The 6,288-nt window shown below is 40.2% G+C and overlaps 1 long non-coding RNA gene across 1 annotated transcript; it reads left to right on the top strand.

Moving 5' to 3' along the window:
• Positions 1 to 1,551: 1,551 nt before the first annotated feature.
• Positions 1,552 to 6,287, top strand: LOC114871023. Its single transcript, XR_003788457.2, has 7 exons — positions 1,552 to 1,830; positions 1,915 to 2,164; positions 2,343 to 2,600; positions 3,720 to 4,007; positions 5,080 to 5,307; positions 5,374 to 5,793; positions 5,891 to 6,287. It is a non-coding gene; the product is annotated as an uncharacterized LOC114871023 (long non-coding RNA).
• Position 6,288: the final 1 nt, after the last annotated feature.

Raw genomic sequence — 6,288 nt, 5'->3', positions numbered from 1 at the left:
TTTTTAAACAAAGGAGAAAACACATGCATCCTGAGTCGAAATTACAGCATGCCGTTTGAAACGGTGAAAGTGAAACCGCGATGCAGAATTCAAGACCCACGGGATGCTGATTCATATTTATATCCCATTTTTCATTATTTTAATACTTTTAACACGCTGTGACGCACACGGAGTTCGATATAGCGCAATTTCCTTTGTTGTAAGAAAAAATCGACAGGATTTGACCCCATTCGTCTGTCTTTCGTCAATGCCGAGAAAAAGAAAACGGAAAAAGTTGTTACGCTGGACGAAGGACCTCGTTTCAGTTAGCAGGAAGCAGAGAAATCAGAATGATATGTAATAAGTAAATGATCTGTGATGGATTTCTTTACGCAATGATTGATGATCGTGAATCGATGACGATTTACTTTCACGTAATGTATTCTCGTTCATCTTCTACCTTATTTGTTCAACTTCATTTCATCTGCATTTCAATGATATTACTGAATAGTAATAACGTAACCGTTGTAGTTACAAGATTCTGAAAATTTAAATATGGAAATTGAAATATTATATTAAAATACATCAATGATGTTTCTGTGATTGGACTATGCTAATAGGAACTAATTAGAATATTCCATAAAAATCAATTTTTCCGTGTGTTTTTAATGTGTAAATAAACATTAGAAAACTCATATGACAGTGGGTCAAATCTCAGCATCTCTGATGTTAAAGAACTCCAATGACCTATCAAACCAGTTTCTTTATGTCAGAAAGATTCTTCATTCACAGGAAGATGATTCGACTTACTTGAGTGTCCTAGACCTTGCGCGAGGGTGAAAGTCGAGGTCGAGATCTACTCTGAGATTTTGGTACCACTCGAACATCCAGCAATCTCTTCATCTCAATTATCATCTGAAATATTCCTGATATTTAAAGAATATCTTTTAGGTAATTATTCTAATAATGAATCTAAGAATAAAAAGATCACCGCTATTAGAATAACCGGTATTTTCTACAAAATTACATAATTTCTCTTTCGCTGAATATTTCATTTCCAAGCATATTCCGTTCAATTTACCAGAACGTACATGAATATTTCATTTTTGTTTCTTTCTTTTTTTTTGTAGAGGTATTTCGAGCTGGCTAGAGTTGCGAGGATCGAAAGGAACTTTCACGACAGGAAGAAATATTTCGTGTCGTATTTCGGAGAACCAGAATTGGTAAATTTTTATTTCCGGACGGTTCTGGCCCTGTTTGCCGGAAATTTTCATATAGCCACACCGATGGAAAGTTACGAGAGCAACTCGCGTTGACCGCAGCCGGTCGATCCAGTTTTCATGATTCCACGGATCCGGATTCAGCCGGGACGTGTCGCGACAAATCGGGTACCATTCCTTTCAACCGATACCGCCTGACCTCGTAATCGTGATTTTCTAATTTGTTCGCTCTCCCGCGAGCAATCCGTCCTGCCTGATCGCATTCTTTCCTGGCATCTCCTTAATTAATTGCTTCGTGTCACGGTATTCGCTGAAACATTTATATTTTATTTTTATACCATCTACGATGAAACATTTTTAACATTTCACTAATTGTAAGTATCTTTATCGACAGATTGCGTCAGAGCTCCTGATTATATCCAATTAGTGGTGAAGTTATCGAAGACAAATGCAACTATGCCACAATGTTCTTCGAAATAAATTGCGAAATCCTGCAATCGCTCGACAAAGATTAAGAAATGAAATCTCTGAAGAGGCTTTCGCTGTAAGTCAACTTTGCAACCGGGAGTAATTGAAGATATCCTATCAGGAGGCTCTTACACAGCATCAGATTTCACTTTCCTTCTATGCGGTAAATCGAGCTGTCTTCATCTGCTATTAACGGAGACTTATCATTAGCCGCGTTGATTGTTTCGTTTTTCCAATTTCCGTCAAGATTCATGGAAAGATAGAAAGAGACCTGGTCGAATGGGCAGGGTCTAGTTGTAACGCGAACGTGAAAGTAAGATTCCACTGCACCAGCTTGTGCTTACCTTTGTACACACTGGAGAACCCGTTTCGGGATTTTTACACGTTCCAACGGGCAAACAGGCGAGCCACGGAAACTATTAGAAAACTTTCACCATTGGCCGTGACCTCGATACCAGCCACGTTTCGGCGATGACGTGCTGCAAAGGCTCGATAAGGTGAATTAACGGCCCCATTAGCGGGGCTTCTCGCTACAATCAACGAGGATGGGCTACCGGGAACGTCAAAGAAAGTTCCCATTACTTTCGTTCGAATTCGTTTGCACCGCCAGACAATACCTCTTTTTCTAATATAAAAATGACAAATCTGTTTATTAATTAAACGTTTGGATTACAGGAATTTATGCAATTTTGAAGAATAACACTTTGGAAGAATTGAAAGAATCGATGATGCAGATCAAGTCGTTTGCGGATCCAACACTGTACAATCAAGCATCATTCAAAGCGATGGAACGTGAGCGACATGCAAACGGTGGCGTACAAGTATTAGGCTGTTTGGAGAGGATTGAATAATGTTTTGAATGCAGTGTAATCGCCCCGTGACTGGAATCTTGACGGAAAACTCGTGCGAAAGAAACTTTATATAGAATGAAAGGTACTTGGGAGGCAATTTAATCAAATCAATTGCTGTCTATTCAAACAACTTGGTCTCTTTGGTCTATTCACTACTCGGATAGCTCAGATTTCTTAGCCTTGACTATTTAAGTACTCTGGATCTGGTCTTAAATATTTTGAATCCTCTGGTACCAAATACTTTGGATCTTTTGATCCCATAGTACCATGAATAGCCAAGTAGCTGATCAACTGAACACGTAAAACGTATGTGATGCAAGTTGAATTAAAATTCCAAGTGGGAGGTTCCATGTAACGCGATCCACTTTTCATACAAATTTACCTTCCACCAGCTGGCCAGCCAGTGAACTTTTACTGGAAAAAGGGCGCAGCGGGTAGATCGATTGCATACGGATGCAGAGCTGCGATATAGCATTGTTGTACGGTTGACCTTTATCAGAGACCCGTGTTCTTTTTCCCGAGCCGAGTTTCCCACGGGACCTTATAATTTGCTCTCTGAACTGTCTTCCAGGTATACGTGCAAATTTCATTTAACTTATAATACGTACGCTGGCTGGCGATAGCAAGTTAAACGCGTCAGTAAAATGTAACACGGTTTTATTGCTTTCGCGGTGAACGCGATCTCTCGTCTAGAATCTCTTAAAGATAATTTAATGTAAGCAACATTTTGAAAATGTTACACTTTTCTCGCAATTCAAACAAGGATCCTCCTTACTTTCCATCACGCGTCGAGGCGTTCTTGCGTGTGCGAAATCAGCTCCTGTAATTGTATAAGAAACATTGGATGAAAGTTCATGTTTCGAGACTTTCGTGTGTCGAACTGGAGAAAAGTATCGTGAAAAGTGGATCATTCTTTTTACGATACCGAATAGATTTGATTCATTCTATTACTCTACTTTACGTTTGATGAGCGTCTGAGTAGTTGAGTATCTAAAATCTCTACACTATCAAAAGCAAAGCCGACCCTAATATTTCGGGGGTCCGAGGTGAGTACCTGAAATAAAATTTATGAAATTAACATTAAAGCTTGTAAAACGCCCTGCAAAGTACTAAAGTAGTATCTGAAGTAAAATATCCAAAGTATTTAACAATAATTAAACAGTTGTTACCAGCTACTAATGTCACGAAATTTCGTTTTCAGGCGAGGGTCTTTTATACGATCTTAACGAGCCGAACCGGTCAAATAGCTTGCCACCTGCTCGTTAAACCGTTTATTGGTCATACTCGAAGGATTACGGCGCTGCGAAGGATGCTCATCGAGAAAGATTTACCCTGACCCACTTCCGGTCAAGTTCATTGCTCATCCACGGCAGGCTGGCCTTACCTTGCACGACTACCATACTCCGGCTCTTCCTGATTCTTTCTCTTGCTCTCTATTCATAACTTCATCTTGTGAATCCTGACGCCTACGCTTTAGCTAAACAGACGAGTAAGAATAACATCGATCATCGTTCCTTTGTTAAATCATCCTCGGAGGCCTGAATGTCACGGGGAATCGAATTGCGGAATGCAACGTGATGCGAAGGCAGCCTTGGATAGTAATTGAGAAGTATCAGTTTTAGAAAGTACACGTCTTTCACCGTGAATCATTGTGCTCCTTCGGGTTCATTCTTAGCGAGGAAATTTATCAATTGATAAGTACCAGCCATTGATTCTAAAACCGTGAATCATAAACTTAAGAGCGGCATTAATCAAAAACATTTTACTTTATATGTTTCAATAAATAAGGATCGAACAATGCCACGTGCCCAGAATTCAAGTGAATTTTAATAAAGAACGTTCACGCGGAGAGGTGTTCGTTATTACCGTCACGAACACCTGTTAAAAACTCATCACGAACGATAATTAGTCTAAATTAGCGACGCTGCTCGTTGTAACGCGATTGTAAATCAGGCGCTTCATTTAACGCGATTATCCCGCTCGAATCTGAATCTATTAGATTCAGAGATAGGCTTTGTGATCTTTGTTCTTGTAATTGTCAAGAGCAATCTCTGTAACACGATCAAGAAAACAATGACTTGATTGCACGAGACACTTTCGCAATCCATGATAATTGAGCGAATTAACATTCTTCTTTGCCACGATCGTTTTGTCTTTGAATAATATTCAATGTCTAATTTGATATAGTATATGTACAATTAATTGAATTTAACTTAAATTAACTAAAACAATTACAAAGAGAATGGTGTTGATAAGTGCAGCTCTTGATGGGCTCAGGTCTGAGTCTAAAGAGAACGTGCCTTGTGGTGTAAAGATTGCTGTTGAAATTACTCTCTGCAACCATATAATTATACACTTAGAGGAGTACGTGATATTAATTCGCGTTGCACCCTTTCAACCTCGAGGCAAAAGTATTTTAAAAGGAAAGAGGAGATTGGAGTGGTCTTTTGAGAATTCTCTGCTGATGACGTGCGCCTTCCAGCGAGGATCCTTCGTAATTTCATTGCTCCTCTCACGTTTTCTACCTAAAGTACTAGCAAATTGTGTTCCCTTTCTTACAGTTCCGACGATGGCCGCCTGTAAAGAAAGAAAATCGAGGTTTCATAAAGTGCATCGTGACACGAACGGAAACGAGCAAGCAGGAAGGATTGCGGCAATTGATGAAGGACCTTTCCGTGGTTTACGACACCAGACTCGTCTGACGGTTGCGCAATTTTCATTGAACCACCATGGGATAATCCAGACTTTTCGTGGCAGGAACGAACGTACAGGATGTTGAAGAAAATATGGTAATGATCAAGTATCTGAATCGCGTAGACTTACAATACTGTTGAACAAAGTGAATATAATTTCAGATGAATCAACAGTGTCTTGAACTTTGTTGAATGTAAAGGAGCTGTGCGCATTGATCTCGGTTATCTAGGCCTGTCGAGCTACCAGTATCTTTCCCTTTCACTGCTACCATGCAGAAAAATCTGCTAGAACTCTGCACGTATACTTGCGTTCGCTTTTTCGACGTGTACACGTTCACGTTGCTCGGTTTAATATGGTCACGTGTGCACGTTCATGGCTGTAGAAACGAGAATGACAAAATCTTCCAGACGAAAGGAATGAATCTCATTTCGTTGCTTCTCGCTTTGAAGCAACAGCGTATAAGAAAAAGGAAGGATTCCTTTTAAACTTTACGATCGCCACGTTTATTGACCGTCTGGATTCAAATGAAACCGAGCAGCTTTCTTCTAAAGTATTGGAAATTTAATTTACAGCTGAAGCTCGTTGGTATTCAACGCTTTTTGCTAAATTAGCATTCAATTTCCTAATTGTCGAACATCCAGTTCAAAGATTAACATAAGAATTCTTCTCTCTCGTCAGATGGGTGCAACGCGATGCACCTGACAAATTACAAAACGCACGAGACAATGGGGAAGACGACGCATTATCTCTCCGGGGTCTTATTTAGCACACGAGGAGGACGGAGGGAGATGATTTTCAACGCATCAAACATCGGCTCAAGTACGTGGGAGAAGAGGAGGAGGCCCCAGGTGTAATCATCAGCATGCCGTGTATCCGGGCATTGAATTCGAGGATTCTCCTCGCCCTCCTTCGTGGATCCTCTTCATTGTGCATACTTCTCCTCCGAGAAGTTGATCTTTCGCAACATCACCCGGCAGGACCAAGAGAATCCAATCATCAGGGAAAAAATGTGCGCATCCTGACAAAACGATCGGAAGTGTAATCGATTCTGAAGAGATGAAGATTGATGTTTTGAT

This window comes from Osmia bicornis, chromosome 5 (assembly GCF_907164935.1).
Source record: "Osmia bicornis bicornis chromosome 5, iOsmBic2.1, whole genome shotgun sequence".
Classification (NCBI taxonomy): Eukaryota; Metazoa; Arthropoda; class Insecta; order Hymenoptera; family Megachilidae; genus Osmia; species Osmia bicornis.
Note: the sequence above shows the minus strand (reverse complement) of the source record. Positions and strands in the feature narration are given on the sequence as shown.